General features: G+C 42.9%; 1 pseudogene across 1 annotated transcript; it reads left to right on the top strand.

Annotated features, from left to right (window-relative positions):
- The first annotated feature begins 1,324 nt into the window (after positions 1-1,324).
- On the top strand, positions 1,325-5,599 carry LOC311529475 (olfactory receptor 5V1-like; annotated as a pseudogene). The gene is made up of 2 exons: positions 1,325-1,345; positions 4,757-5,599. The product of its transcript is annotated as an olfactory receptor 5V1-like (transcript).
- The last annotated feature ends 11,515 nt before the right edge of the window (positions 5,600-17,114 follow it).

The following is a 17,114-nucleotide window of genomic DNA, read 5'->3' as shown; positions in this document are numbered from 1 at the left end:
GCTCGCTCCCTCCCTCCCCTCTCCACCTATTACCTTGTGTACCCCGCTGCGGCTGGGCTGAATCTCGCCCCAGGGGGCCCAGCCGAGGGACACCCCGTCTCTCTCTCGCTCTCCCGGGGGTCTCTCCCGGAGTCAGGGTCACCGTCCACTGACGGAAGAGGTGCCTGGAGGTTGCGGGGAGTCTCGCTTGCTCAAGCGGAGATGACCCCCGTCCAAGGCAGAGTGGCGCCTGCCGACACGCCCCGCTCCGGCGGGGTCTGTACACCAGCTACCTCGTCCCTGGAGCGCAGGGTCTCGCCTCTGCCCACACGGAGGGGAGCCCTCATTGCTCAGTGTATAACAGGGGGGTCGCATATAGCCTCCTGTACAACAAGAGCAAGAGCCTTGTGTCCAGCAAGTATAAATGGGACTGGTTCCCCCCGAGCTTTGTCTGTGGGTCCAGAAGCCACGGGTGGGCGCCGCCCCTCACTCCCAGACTGGGGTGGCCGCATGGCCGGAGTGAGACTGCTGTCCAGCCCCGTCCGCATGGGGCACAGAGAGAGGGGGGTTTGCTGAAGAAGCCCTTGCCCCTGTGATGATTGGGGTTGACCAGATGGCCTGATTTTATAGGGACAGGCCCGATTTTTGTGTCTTTTTCTTATATAGAGGCTCTTATTACCACCCACCCCTCCCGATTTTTCACACTTGCTATCTGGTCACCCTTATAGCGATCATACATCCCCCATATAGGAGGAGCAGCTGAGACATGCCCATATGATAACAGCAGGGGGTCCTGAGAAAGTCTGGCCTCTGGAAAATTCCTTCCTGAACCTAAACCTGGTGATCAGTCTCACCCTCAGCAGGTGAACAAGGCCCAGTCAGGCATCTGGAAAGGACTGACTGGGTCTACCTCAACTCGTACCCGATAGGGGTGGGGGGGGGAGGATTGTTAAAACTGTCCACACACACACAGTGCGGGGGCGGGGGGCAGGGTGGGGACGGACTGCTGAGAAGCTCCTCAGCTGTGATTGGGCGCACGGGTCAGGTCCCATGGTCTCTCACCCACCACATTTCAGTTTCAAAGTTCACATCTTTTTTATTTATTTATTTATTTACCTCTCTTCATTTCTTTTCCTTTGAGATTCAGAATAAGTGTCTAGTTTTCCTCTGAGGGCGACATGTGTTGGCGTTGTCGGTTGCTGCTCCATGGGGGGTGGAACGACCACGGAGGGAAGTAGCAGCAGTTTCGTCACATGGAAGGAACACGGGTGTTTATTCCGTCTGGGATCATAAATGAGCTAGTCCCTTTCCCTTCCCTCTCATCTGAAGTGCCCATCGCGGGCCAATGGTACTTGCTACCCTTCTCGTATGGGGGATGAACAATGCATCCAAAGAGACATTAACATTGTGTGGGAATGGATGCAGGACAAAATGATACAATTAAGGCAGTAAAACCAGGCATTATGGGTAGGGTCTCCTTCCATATATAGATTCTGAGTTAGGTAGGTTAAAGGAATCAGGATAGAAAATAGTCTTGTTGGACCATATCCTGATGCAAGAATCCAGAGTCCAAAGGTTGATGTCTGCAATTCAAGCTGCCCCCTTCATCCCCCGACTGGTGCCTCATCTTAGAGGTGGAAAACTTCCTCTGTCATTTTCTAAAGTTTAATGTCTGTTAATGTCTGTTCATCAGATTTGGAGATGGAAACCGATGTGATTACTTTTGAGGTCATTTTGGGAGTGATTTTAAAAAGGTATCGGGAGCCTAGTTGGATTTTTCAACAGCATTCTCTAGTTTTTCTTTAGTTTTTGGTGCCTTAGGGTGTTTCTGAAAATCCCCCTATGCACGTTAATACCTTTAAAAATGGCTATTTTTTGTTAACTGAAATCAGAACTTTGCTATGTGTGTATATATGTCAGTTTAACTTTTTAAATAAAAATAATTGATATAAAATAAAAATTAATGTATAATAATGTGTATACATAATATGATAAAATAAACCAAAATAAAATATCACCACTTTTACATGGCCTTCACTCAGTGTTTTGAATACATTATATCCTTGCTCAACATTTGTTTCATTTCAAATTACTTTTTTTCAAAAATGAAAATTTCACTAAAATTGTTTTTTTTTAAATTTTTCCCCCAAATTTATTTAACAAAAAGTATTTTTCAGTGTGTTTAAGTTTGGGGTTTTCTTTCATTCTTTCACTGAATACCAAAAAATGAAAACATTTTGGTTATCCAGTTTTCCAAAATTCCATATTTTCATGGACAACTTTGATGTTTCCCTTTCAACATTTTTCATCCAGTGCTTGCTACAGTAAAATGTCTGTCATATATGATTGCTGAGAAAATGAATTAATTGTTGATTTTAATAAATCATTTTGAGGGAAAAGGGAATGTTTTATGGCTCCAACTCAGGATAGACTTTAAGGATGTGCTTAACTTTAAATATGTGCTTTAAGTCCTTTCTAAGCAAATTCAGTGACTATTTAAATCAAGAGGAGTTTTGCTAAGATTTCACCCATTAACTCCAACAGGACTTCAGAACATGATTAAAGTCATTATCCTAACGGGATAATGCTAAAGACACTGAATAGACAATGATAACTTCTCTGAGTAATTTTTAAACCAGCCTAGCAAAGATTTTATATCGTTTAGGTTGGTTTAAAAACTTTAAAGCAATTATTTTTTTCTCTATTGAATTCTATAGGCTTCTAGAGTTTTGTTTTTTAAGAGAAACTTTACTAGTTTTATCTCTAGGCTTTTAGTTTAAATGTTCAGGGGCTTTTTATTTATCTTATTAGTGATTGCTCGTTACGGAATCATTTATAATTATTAAGATGCAGAGGAAATTTCATTATAAGCCGTAAAATGGGATTCTCAAATGGGGCCCTAAAGAATTTAGGCTCGCTACTGCTACAGAAATTAAATGGGAATTAGGGGTAAAATTTTCAAAAGCACCCCTAAGCAGCTTAACATTCTAAATCCCATTTTCAAAAGTCACCTAGGCACTCAGACACACATTTTAAGGGTATGTAGGGTGCCTAGTGTGGTTTTCAAAAGCACCTATATCCCTAACATCTATTGATTTAAAATACCTTTATAATACCTCAATACCTTTAAAACTCTGGCCCTTCGCCTAAGTCTTATTGACAGTCAATAGTACTAAGGTTCCTAAGTCCATTGGGCTATTTAAAAATTTGAGTGTAAAGTAGATGCAAAAATATTACCATTGCTGCTGGAGAATAGAAACATCCAGTCTGGAATTTCCCCCCACAACTTTTAAATCCCTTTGCAAAGGAAGGAGAGAGCAAGGCTCATATACCTATGTAGAATTCAGTGCTTTCCGTCTGGATGTTTTGACTGGAAGGTCTGTCAAAATATTATTTTAGACTGATACAATTTCAGTCTTGAAAGCAAATTAGATGCCATTGATATTATTTTTACTAATATGCATTTGTGCTGGGCTAATAAAATGTTGTGCATATTGAAACTGAGAGAGAGAGAGAGAGAGAGAGAGAGAGAGAGAGAGAGATCAGCTGCTTTAAGAAATTTTTGTAAACACAAGATGATCTGGACAATGAATAAAATAAACAACAATATTTTTCCCACCAGTGCAACCAAACATATCTTTGTGTTTCATGGTGTTCACATCAGGTATCCCCATCAGAGCTAATTCTGTGGCTGAATTTTAGAAAGAACAGAACATTTGTATGATCTGTTATAATATTTTCTGCAATTCCAGCTGTGCCTCTGATAGCGATGTATCCTGTGGAAACCCTGCATTTGAAGAACACTTCCTTGTCAGGTTAAAAAGTGAAACATCAGCGAACCAGATTAGACTGTATTTTATTTTATTTTACTTGGGCTGTGCTGGGATATTAATTCCTGGCATCAGAAGTGTAATCTCATTTTAGCAGCCCCTTTGTTCTCTAATATATCAGGACTCCCATTGGATGGGTTTAATCCTCCATCCCCATGGAAATTTTTTCATTTTTCATTGAAAAAGCCAAAACCTGAAAATTGTTTCTTTGGTGGAGAGTGGATGTTCTGGGATTTTCAGCAACTGAATGCAAACCTATTTGTCAATGTACTAAATATTTTCAGCCAAAGGCTGCTCAAAACTGAAACATGTTCATATTTAAAAAAAAAAAAAACGTTTGGGGTTTACAGATTTCAGACGAAATTTGGTGAAAATCATATACTTTCCATGAAGACTTTCAGTTACTCCAAACCCCAGTATTCCATTACAAAATCTTAATCAGTCCTAATCCAAAGGGAAATGAAGCTGTTTTCTGATTTTTTGAAGTGTAGTGGAGTTTCCAGAAACACACAGTTTTTCTTTGCTCTGTTAGTGAAGAAGATAGGTACTCACACCTTAAATAACATATCACAGTAGTCCTGATACCAAGCAACCTGGACAATTTCCTGGAGGCTTGATCAAGTAACAGAAAATTATAGAATTGTAGGGCTGGAAGGAAGCTCAAGAAGTTTTCAAGTCCAGGCCACCTGGAAACCAAGGAAACCTGGACCATCCCTGAGAGCTATTTGTCTAACCTTTTCTTAACCATCTCTAATGATGGGGATTCTATGAAGAGAGGGCATAGATTTTTGAACATTTCTGCAATTAAACTGATGACATTTCAGTTCACTGCGATATTCAACTTATATTGCAGAGTTTGTTAGTTTTCATCTAGTTCGACAATGAATTGACTTAAAAGTTGAGTTTATCTTTAAAATATATTAACAAGTTTGCTTCATTTCCCCTAGATACATCCCAGGGCAAATGCTAACTGTAGAAATCAAACGTCCATTGAGGAATTTGTCCTCCTGGGATTTGGGAATCTCCCGGAACTTCAGATTCTTCTCTGCTTCCTGTTTCTAGTGATCTCCATAGTGACCATGGCTGGAAAATATCCTCATTGTTGTGCTAGATGTGGCTGATCAGCACCTTCACACCCCTATGTACTTCCTCCTGGGGAACTTGTCCTGCTTGGAGATCTGCTACACCTCCAGCATCCTGCCCTGGGTGCTGGCCAGTCTCCTCACGGGGGACAGAACCATTTCTGTTAGTGGCTGCATGACACAATTTTATTGTTTTGGTATCCTAGCAGCCACAGAATACTATCTGCTAGCAGTGATGTCTTACGATTGGTATCTAGTGATCTGCAATCCACTCTGTTATGCCACTCTGATGAACGGCAGTGTTTGTTTCCAGCTCGCGGCTTGTTCCTGGACAAGTGGCTTTCTGAGCAGTACCATAGTAATCATTTTAATGACTAAAATAAAGTTTTGTGGCTCCAATGAAATTGACTATTTCTTTTGTGATTCCTCACCCATCATAAAACTATCCTCTACTGTTCCCCAGTTTCTAGAACTCACCATTTTCATGGTCTCCTGCGTCAGGTGACTAGTCCCATTTCTATTCACATTGGCATCCTACGTTTGCATCATCAACACCATCCTGAGAATTCCTTCCACCAAAAGGCATTTTCTACCTGCTCCTCTCACATTGTCACTGTCACAACATTTTATGGGACTCTGATTATTGGCTGCATGGTTCCAATTGCCCACCATTCAAAGGACTTATACAAGGTATTTTCTGTCTTCTAAACAGTCCTGACCCACATGGTCAACCCCCTCATCTACAGTCTGAGGAACAAAGAGGTCAAAGAGGCCCCGAGAAGGGCTGTCAGTAAGTTTCTGGCTTTTGCAAGACTTCAGACTGTAAAATTAACAGATCTCTATCAGTCACCTACAGCAGGAGATTCTGGAAGACTGGCACCTCTCCCCAATCAGCTAATTTTGATCTTTGCAGTTGTAAAATAAGATTGAGATTTTTAAAAGGGACTTTAGGGGTTAGGAGCACTGTATTCCATGCTTTGATTTTCCAGAAACTTTTGGAGGGTTACTTAGGGTGATATCTCAAAGGAGTTGAAGGGAGTTAAACACCTACATTGGAGTTAATCACCAAAGGGATTTAATCACCTAAATTGGAAGTTGAGTCACCTAATTCCTTCACATTTCTTTGGAAATCCTGCCCTAAAACTTTGGCAGACATGGATTTCACTGAATTTTAGGACTGATACTTGCTGCTGCTGCCTTTAGGGAGCAGTATTCGTATGGTATGCTTTGGCTGATATTTTTCTTTTCCAGGTGATGGAGGATAATTTGGGGAGAGGGGAGAAGGAAGGGGGAAACAATGATTGCATGAGTGAGAAAAATAAATCTGAATTCAAATGCAATGTTAACTGTTGTAGATGCCTGTGGAATTACATCATGCTTCCCTTTGCAAATCTAATAATAAAACAGGGCAACTGCATAAAAGTTTGGGTCAATATTTTTTTGGTCTTTGAGTCATATTTTAAGGTCAGAAGGGACTCTGATCTAGTCTTCATGACACAGGCCAAAGAACGTGACCAGCCATCTATGTTTCCCACTCCCTCCTATCTGGACTTTTCAGAGTCTCTGATTACCCTAGATTTACTGAGCTGGTCAGTGGAGATGCACTGATTCACAGAAACTCTGGACTCTTTCTTTTAAGGCATATTTCAACATTGTGGGCCTGATTCAACACTGGCTTACTTAGTCTCTATATATGCTACTTTTCATTTGAATCAAAGCCTTCTGGTAGGGGAAATTCTTTCCAGCAGTTTATAGATAGACCCATTGTGACTGAGATTTCCAAAGAAACTAGGAAGACTTTCTAAAGAACCGGTAAATAACAGGCCACTAAATTTCACCCAGTTACCCCTGTGTTGAGGCCAATAACTTACAGATTTATAAATTACCAATTTATAAATTTATAAAAATTTACCGATGAAGTGGGTATTCACCCACGAAAGCTTATGCTCCAATACATCTGTTAGTCTATAAGGTGTCACAGGACTCTTTGCTGCTTTTACAGATCCAGACTAACACAGCCCACCCCTCTGATACTTATAAATGTATAGATTCCGGGGCTAGAAAGGACGGTTGTGATCATCTACTCTGACTTTTTGTCAGTCACTTGCTGGTTTTAACTGGAGTAAATGGTGGATTCTGTGTAACTTGAAATCTTTAAATCATGATTTGAAGACTTTAGTAACTTAGCCAGAGGTTATGGGCCTCTTACAGGAGTGGGCTGCTGAGCTTCTCTGGTCTGTGATGTGCAGGAGGTCAGACTAGATGATCATGATGATCTCTTCTGGCCTTAAAGTCTGTGAGTCTAAGACTCTACTTGGCTCTCTCACACATTCACTGTGTGTCTTGGAGATGCTGTTGAATCTCCCCTTGCCTCAGTTTCCCTTGTGCATAATGATGCACTTGGATGCTGGGAGAATAAATCCATGAATGTGTGTGACACTCCCTGATGCCACATTGATGGGCATATTAGAGCCTAGATAACGAAAAATGTGAAGTCACTAAGATGTGTGTGTGTAGACATTTGTGTCTCCATAGCAGTCTGGGACCTGAGGCTAGGCTTTTCACGAGTGTCTACATGATTTAAGAGCACAGGTCCACTTGAAAGTCAGCGGCATCTCGGAAAATCCCAACCATGAACTGTACACTGAGTACATGAACAGGTGTCACACCCTCCCTTTCTCTGGCCACCCTGAAGACATGGGTGAGGGACTCCACTCTGTTTTTTTAAAGAGTCTCCTAAACAGCGATTGGGTGGGAAAATCTGCAATAGGTTTCTTGTAAGCATCTCTTCTTGGACTGTGGCACCATAATTGGAGGTGACCAGTGACCTCATCACCTGCATGTAGTAAGGAAGGCCATTTCCTTGGAGGATAGAAATTTGCCTCCATTCACTCTGGTGTTTGTACCGTCGACAGTGCTAGCATGTTATTGAGTTTTCCTTCTCATTAATCAATGTAAGCATCAAGGGAGATGTCGCCTTCCCACAGAAAGGATAAAAGCGAAATCTTGAGAGGGTCTCTCTTGTAGGAACTGGGCACAAGGCAAATAGCACCATATAGAACACTCGGAGTAGATCTCTTTCCTGGCACTGTTAAAGAACATGAAGCAGATGATGGTAGAAGATAAACTGCAGAACCAGTATCCTGGTCTCTGAATCACTGGGAAAAGGGGCAGTATCTGAAAATCCGCCTCACTTAGAACAGATTTAAAGGTAAAACATTTCCACCATTTCTGTTTCAATTAAATCATGGGATTTTGAAGTGGCAAACATGAGCTTCTCTGCACCATACTCCGCCACCTCACCGGGGTGGTGGGGAAGAATGGTCTTTAACAGGCTAGGAATATTCTATGTGCTGTGTCAAAACTATGTCTTATCATGCTTCTTCTTCTCCGGAATCACTGGGAATGTTGATGAATGTGAATAATTGACTGATCTGAATAATTCCATAGACCAGATTAAAATGAGGAGTAATTCCATTATTATATGAAATAGAATTAAAAGAAGATACACATGTCAAGAAGGTCTGAAAAAATACAGAAGGGTTCAAAGATAGATAGATAGATAGATAGATAGATAGATAGATAGATAGATAGATAGATAGATAGATAGATAGATAGATGTGTATGGGGACAGGTCTTTCTTTCTTTCTTTCTTTCTTTCTTTCTTTCTTTCTTTCTTTCTTTCTTTCTTTCTTTCTGTGACTAAACAAGATGAGCACAAAGCTCTTGGATTTTTAAGACCCAAAAAAAACAATCAGATTCTTAAAAATCAGAACTTTATTAGAAGAACAAAAAAAGATAAGAGAACAACTCTGTAAGATCAGAATGGAAGATAATCTTACAGGCAGTCAGATTCAAAACATAGAGAATCCCTCTAGGCAAAACCTTAAATTACAAAAAGACACAAAAACAGGAATACACATTTCCTCCAGCACAGTGAATTTACAAGCCAAAAAACAAAGAAAACCTAACGTTTTTTCTAGCTAGATTACTTACTAACTTTACAGGAGTTGGAGAGCTTGCATCTTGCATCTGTTCCCGGAAAAGGTATCACACAGACAGACAAAAACCTTTTTCCCCCCCTCCAGATTTGAAAGTATCTTTTCGCCTCATTGGTCATTTTGGGTCAAGTGCCAGCGAGGTTACCTTAGCTTCTTAATCCTTCACAGGTGAATGGACTTTGCCTCTGGCCAGGAGGGATTTTATAACACTGTATACCAAAAGGTGGTTACCCTTCCCTTTATATTTATGACAGGCTCATTAAAGACTGAGGCAAAGTATTTGTTTAGATATCGGGCCATGCCTAGATTATCCTTAACCTCCACTCCATCCTCAGTGTTTAGCGATCCCACTTCTTCTTTCTTTTTTTTTCCTTCCTATTTATATGGCTATAGAACCTTTTACTATTGGTGTTAATTCCTTTTGCAAGGTCCAACTCTACATGGCTTTTGACCTTTCTCACTTTATCCCTACATGTTCTGACCTCAATAAGGTAGCTTTCCTTGCTAATCCCTCCCATCTTCCACTACTTGTAGGCTTTCTTCTTTTTCTTAATCACCTCTCTGAGATGCTTGCTCATCCAGCTTGGTCTACAACTCCTGCCTGTGAATTATTTCCCCTTTCTTGGGATGCAGGCTTTTGATAGTTTCTGAAACTATGACGTGAAGTAATTCCAGGCCTCCTCTGCCTTTAGATCCACAAGTTCTTCAGTCCAATCCACTTCCCTAACTAATTTCCTTAATTTTTTAAAGTTAGCTCTTTTGAAATAAAATACCCTAGTCACAGATCTATTTTTGTTTATTCTTCCATTTAGGATGAACTGAATTAGCTCATGATCGCTCGAACCAAGGTTGTCCCCTACAACCATTTCTTCTATGAGGTCCTCACTACTCACCAAAACCAAATCTAAAATGGCATCCCCTCTTGCTAGTTTAGCAACTACTTGGTGAAAAGAAAAAGAGTATTTGTGGCACCTTAGAGAAAGAACATGGCAGGGGTATGCAGCAGGTACCCCAGAAGTATTCTGGCTCCCCACTCCTGGACAGACCATCTGCTGTTACTACTTGTCCATTTGAACTTCATACGTTCAGTCAGTAAATGAGCAATTCTGTTGACCATACCCAAATACAGCTTCATGACAACAATATAGGTCAATTCCCCTGTTGATGCCTCCAGTGGTTACTTCATACTCATTTGGGCTTTTCCCATCCTTTGCCAGTTACCATGGATTTCTCAGCACTCTTTACCATGCATAACCTTCTTTGGTGTCTGTCATAAATATAAAGGGAAGGCTAACCCACCTTTAAATCCCTCCTAGCCAGAGGGAAAAAAACCCTTTCACCTGTAAAGGGTTAAGAAGCTAAAGATAACCTCACTGGCACCTGACCAAAATGACCAATGAGGAGACAAAATACTTTCAAAGCTGGAGAGGGGAAACAAATGGTTCGCCCTGTCTGTGTGTGTTTTTTGCCGGGATCAGAAAAGCAATGCAGGTCAGAACTCCTGTTAAGGGTTAATAAGCAATCTAGTTAGATATGCGTTAGATTCTGTTTTGTTTAAATGGCTGAAAAAATAAGTTGTGCTGAATAGAATGTATATTCCTGTTTTTGTGTCTTTTTGTAACTTAAGGTTTTGCCTAGAGGGATTCTCTATGTTTTGAATCTGATTACCCTGTAAGGTATTTACCATCCTGATTTTACAGAGGTGATTCTTTTACTTTTTCTTCAATTAAAATTCTTCTTTTAAGAACCTGATTGCTTTTTCATTGTTCTTAAGATCCAAGGGTTTGGGTCTGTGTTCACCTATGCAAATTGGTGAGGATTTTTATCAAGCCTTCCCCAGGGAAGGGGGTGTAGGGCTTGGGGGGGATTTTGGAGGGAAAGACGTTTCCAAGTGGGCTCTTTCCCGGTTATATTTTGTTAGACGCTTGGTGGTGCCAGCAATAAAGTCCAGGGACAAAAGGTAAAATAGTTTGTACCTTGGGGTAGTTTTAATCTAAGCTGGTAAAAATAAGCTTGGGGGGGGGTTTCATGCAGGTCCCCTCATCTGTACCCTAGAGTTCAGAGAGGGGAAGGAACCTTGAAGGTGTCCATATTAACTCAGGCTACAGGCATCATACCCATCTGTTTGCCAGCTAGCTCCAAACGAGCCACACCATTTTCTTCTTCCTTTGGGACATGCCTTGACCCTCTTTCCCGTGGACATGCCTTGACCCTCTTCTCCTCCTGAAGACCCAAGAGGTGTCTTCTGGTCTCATGTCCTCTGTTCTTGTGACAAACATCAGGCTCACAACTAGGATATGAAGCTAAAATATCAAAATGTCAACACAGGCACGCTCCCTCTTCACAGGGAAATATGACCGAGACACTCCCAGCATCATCTGTGACAGATTGTATGTAGTAAATTCTATCCCTGGACAATGTTCGGTAAGAACCCAATTTTCCTATTTAAAAATATCGTAGCAGGCTGTCTATACAAAGAAATCTGACTCTGAGTTTAGAGGTGTTGGTGCATAGAAAACACATTCTGTGGGCTATCAGCTGTGCTGGTTAATTCAATTTTTACTTTCCTGCATCTATTCCTTTGAAATAGAAATAAACACTGCAGCAGTAGGATAAGTAGGTTTGCAATTACAGTATTACTTCAAAATATTAGTGTTTCCCACCCCTGTTGAAAGGATGGTTTCCAATTAAGAGAGTCAGAAATTGTCCATCTGAATGTTTTATCATGTGAAAATTGGGTTCTCAACCAAACAGCAATTCTCAGGGAAAGTAGCTGATATCCTTGGGCGGGGAGTCTATATTTTGTTGAAAAACTGAATCCACTCCTCTATTTTTTTTTTCAACTTAAATTTTCAGATTTCAGTAGTTTTTAGTGACACAGGTTTAGCTTTTGGTTGATATATCCTGAAAAACATTTCAATTTGGGGGTGTCTGCTGCAAAATCAAACTTTTCTACTCTTTTTTTTTCCTGGCTGGCTCTAGATCTTTGAATAAATTGATAATAAAAACTTTAAAGAGTTCCACTTGTAATTTTTAAATGTGTCAGTACATTAAGTCCCTAATATATTTAATTGAAACAATAACTTACTGTGCTGTTCATTGCAGATTTTACTCCAGCTTGCTTTGTGTTTGATCCTCCAGCTCCAAGAGTCTGCTACTTATCAATCTATCTATGTCAGTGTCCCTACCATTGTATTATCTACATGTCAGAGGGACAGACTTCGAAGAATCCTTTCACCTGCACATTTCGAGACTGACCTGACAGAACTAGACTCAAAACTGTTGCTCTCTGCAGATGAGCCATGTGTAGCTGAGTCTGATCGTCACAGACATTAGGAGACTCATGCTGCAGAAGACAATTTATCCACTTCTGTTTCCTAAGGGCTTGCTGGATTCACTCCCTGCAGCCCTGCACTGCTCAGAAGCAGTGGCCCAGAGGCAAAAGTGCATTGATTCATCGATGATTAAGGCAAAAGGGACTGCTATGCCGCTCTATTCTGACCCCTACCTAGCACAGGCCCTAGGATCTGCCCCAGGGTTCCCTGATCATAGAATCATAGAATCATAGAATATCAGGGTTGGAAGGGACCCCAGAAGGTCATCTAGTCCAACCCCCTGCTCAAAGCAGGACCAATTCCCAGTTAAATCATCCCAGCCAGGGCTTTGTCAAGCCTGACCTTAAAAACCTCTAAGGAAGGAGATTCTACCACCTCCCTAGGTAACGCATTCCAGTGTTTCACCACCCTCTTAGTGAAAAAGTTTTTCCTAATATCCAATCTAAACCTCCCCCACTGCAACTTGAGACCATTACTCCTCGTTCTGTCATCTGCTACCATTGAGAACAGTCTAGAGCCATCCTCTTTGGAACCCCCTTTCAGGTAGTTGAAAGCAGCTATCAAATCCCCCCTCATTCTTCTCTTCTGCAGGCTAAACAATCCCAGCTCCCTCAGCCTCTCCTCATAACTCATGTGTTCCAGTCCCCTAATCATTTTTGTTGCCCTTCGCTGGACTCTCTCCAATTTATCCACATCCTTATTGAAGTGTGGGGCCCAAAACTGGACACAGTACTCCAGATGAGGCCTCACCAATGTCGAATAGAGGGGAACGATCACGTCCCTCGATCTGCTCGCTATGCCCCTACTTATACATCCCAAAATGCCATTGGCCTTCTTGGCAACAAGGGCACACTGCTGACTCATATCCAGCTTCTCGTCCACTGTCACCCCTAGGTCCTTTTCCGCAGAACTGCTGCCTAGCCATTCGGTCCCTAGTCTGATTCCAGACCAGCTTCTGTTTTATCCATGAGGCAGATTTACAAAGATATTTAGGCAACTAAAGATGGAAACAGAAGACTAGTGGGATTTACAAAACTCCTAAATCCCATGGACATTCAATGGGAGTCAGGCCCCTAACCTGCTCAGGTTCTTTTGTGAATTCCACATAGAGACCATCTCCACGTTTAAGTGCATAAACTCCTGTATAAAGCTGGCCCTGTGTCTAACTTGTTAACTTCCCAGGCTTTTCTTTCTTTTCAGAAATACTAAACCTGGGATTTGCAATGGTGACTAAGGTATGCAAACCTGGGATGACGAACTGCCTTGGCCTGCCTGGAACACTCCAGCCTACGGTGATATAAGTATAGTCTGGCAGCAGGGGCTAGAGAAAGGAGGTCAAAACACCTGGAACCCTTGTGATCTAAGCCTGCTATGCAACTAAGTTACTTTCTATGCCCCGGTTTCCCCACTTGTAACCTGAGGGATAAGCACTGAGAATGGATGCATACTTCATAAGGAATCATTTATTTAGGGCCCACTATTCAGTGTGGTTCAAGCCCTTAATTAATTTTCATAGATCTAGGTGAAATATTTGTTGCCTTATTTTTCAAATCAGAATTTGCCTGTTTCCCACAAGAATGTAGGAATTACCAGAGTCTAGTGCCCAGGGTCTCCCTGCGCCCAATGCCAAATGCTGCCCCGCCCAGAACAGCTGCAGTTGGTGTTGAGGAGCTGCTCTAAGTGCAGCCAGTGCAGGATCATTTGCCTGAGTCTGCAGAGAGCCTGAGACAATGGCTCCAACAGAGTGGAACTGCCCCAGGCTTGTCCATGGGTGTTCATCTCCCAGCCCCACTGCTCTCGAGAACCCCACCAACCCTACTCCAGCACAGGGTTCTGTGCACAGGAGGCATGGAAGAGCACAATTGTCCGCAACCCCTCACCCACGCAGATACTGTCTGGCTGGGCAAGTGAGGACTGGGGGACCACTGCTGCTCCCTGCCTATCTGACGGCACCTGGCTGATCCCAAGGGTTGGGAAGTATTGCCTGATCTATGGATTGTATATTCATTATATTGATTACTTAAGAATTCTCAGTTAAGATTTTGAGGTTTGCTAGGTTCTTGTCCCAAGATCAGGCGCAGTATTATTAAAATTACTGTTCAGTTGGGAACCCCGATGTGCACAGCTGAAAAACTCACACTTAGGAAAACACTTCTCTATTGGTAAGGATTTTATTAATACAGTTCTCATAGTCACCAAGCACGCCAAGTCAGAAAGGTAGATAGAGACAATACAGAATGCACATCTGGACATCCATTTACTCACACCATGCCTTACAGAGCAATCTGAAATGTTAGTTGTTATCTTCCTCATCACCATCACTTTCCTCATCACCATTGCCGTTGGCCATCATCCTGGCATCTCCCAAGGTATACATCTCTGCCTCTCCCCAGCACAGAGGCTGGGATACAATTGTTATAATATTTTACGCCAACACCACTATGCCTAATGCATATTCAGTAGGGGGTCCCCCCTCTTCCTTATTTGTGTTTCCTCAGCCTAATAATACTTTAGTATGTCAGTGATCTCAACTTATCGTATACATCAATTTGTTGCTATGGGACTCTTGTGGTCAGATATCTGCAGATGTTCCTATCTTAGAATATCTGAAAGTTGGCATCAGTTCATATTCCCCGTGGTTACCTGATAGACCCTAAACATATTTTTTCCCAGTTCCCCAGTAATTCAGGGTCTGTGCTAGGCCATTTATCTATGTCAAAATGCATAGGCCTCTGTAGCTTTATGCTAACTGATTAAGCTTATTCTCTGCAGGATACAGGCCTGTCGGTTGCTGGTGTTACTGCTAAATAAAATAAAATGCTTGAGCTAGCTCTATGAGTCACCTGATACCTCTTCTAGGAAGGCAAAGGGGTCCAATTTCACTGGCCCACCCTCTCTTTGAGGGCCCCTCACCGCTGTCATTTCATGTGGGCCAGGGTCAAAGGGGCAGAGCCCCAAGCATGGCCCTGGAGTGTCTGAACCCAGCCTTGAGAGTTGGCAGAGATTTATGAGACTAAATATGCCTCTTTCCCCAGGCTCCTGGGAACAGCCCTGCTCAGAGAAGTGACTCCTGGTGGGACCAGCCCCAGCTGCTGTAGAGGGAGAGGCAGGAAGCACCCCCTCTCCCATGGACAATTCTGCAATGACCTTCATGTCAGGGAGTTTCCCAGTGATCTAGACCTGCACCCCTCCAGAAAACCAAATGTCTGGAACAAAGAAACAAATCAACCAACTAACTGGTAAAACAAAGCAAATACACAAGTCAACAAATATAAAATCCCAAACTCTCCTTCCCCAGGCAGAGCTTTTTCCCCCCAAAAGGAGAAGAACCAAAGGTTCCATGAAGTCCATTAGAGACTTTGCTATTGCAATTGATTTTGTTTGGAAGCTGCTTAGGTAGCATGATGATAGGTGGCAATATAAAACCCTAAAATAGATAGAGAGATAGAGAGATTATTGTGCCAATTTTTCTGTTCATGATTCTCTCTGTCTAGTTGGTCAGATCATGCAGTTTCAACAGAGCTGAAGCTGTTTATGGGAATGTGTCAATTTCCTCAAAACATTCAATGGAAACCAGGTGTAGAAGAAGGCGAAAGCCTGAAATATGGTGCCTGGTGCAAGGGCTAAGGCCTAAACAAAAGTCATGCCCTGCTGATGTAAAGCCAAGAGCCGATGCAGCATGCAGAGAGAACACAGACACAGCCAACAACTGACAAACACCAGACAGGAATGCAGACTAGCTGGCTGGCCAGTGCATCTCCCGCTGGAGTCCTGTCACTCCAGCTGCTAGCCAACCTGCTCTCAGGCAGGTTCCTGGGCTCCACAACTGCCTGCCTGCCTGGCTGCCAGGGTCGAGAATCCTCAGAAGTCCACCTCACGGGGCACTTGGTAGGTGGGGCTACCAGGCCCCACAGCTTGCCAGGCATCACAGCTCCACCAGGCAGCTGCCTCCCCAAGCTAAAGGGGAAGACACATGATCACGCCACATGTCTCCCAGGCCCCATGACCCCTCCTGCCCCCTGCACCCATCCCAGGGCCACAGTGCTCTCCCCATCCCATTTTAACTGGGGCAGAGGGGAGAGAGAAGGCTTCTACCTATGACAGCCTGGCTGGGAAACTCACTTTCACATACACACACACTGACTTCACCAGGAAGAGTAGCTGAATGTGCTGGGGGAGGAACAGGGAGAGAAGGACAAAGCCCCTCTCCCTCCCCGCCCCTGGCAGGCCAATCTGGGGAGGCACTTGACCCCCATACCTCCCCTACTTATCACCTCTCTCTTTTCTGGAGAAAGAGCCAACAGCCCAAGTGGTGAGGGCTTGGGCTGCTCTGAATTAGGGAAAACAGGGACTCTCCAGGACCCCCAACCATTGGCTACAGAGTCATTATCTTTGTCCCAATGAGGAGTTAATTATTTAGACAGAGTGGAATAGTTCCAACAAGAAAAACAGGGGAAAAGGCGGAGAATTTTTCCATCCTGGTGTTTAGGATGCTTGTCTGGAAGGAGGGAGAGCCAGGTTCAAGTCCCTGCTCTGAATCTGGCATCGCTGGGAAGTATTTGCTCCCATGAGGTTCATTAGTGTTGAGAGCACCAGGGGCCTGGAGAAGGAAACCTTCTGTCATCCACAGAAAGGGTCCCTCCTCAGAAGGCTAGAGGCCTGGTTCTGGTGAGTGGGGGAAGACTGCATAGCAGCTTCCTGGGCTTCTATATATTCTATTGAAAAGTTTCAGACTTTAGACCCTTGGGCTAATCATCTAGCCGCATAGGGTTAGGGCGAGAAGTGAAAAATAAAATACCAAGGGGCTTTATAGAAATCTTTCTGTATGAACGATGGGATATTTGAAAGGGTCTCCAGGAGCTGGGTGGGTCACACTGATTGTTCAGT

This window comes from Lepidochelys olivacea, assembly GCF_965140295.1.
Source record: "Lepidochelys olivacea isolate rLepOli2 genome assembly, chromosome: 13".
Taxonomy (NCBI): Eukaryota; Metazoa; Chordata; order Testudines; family Cheloniidae; genus Lepidochelys; species Lepidochelys olivacea.
Note: the sequence above shows the minus strand (reverse complement) of the source record. Positions and strands in the feature narration are given on the sequence as shown.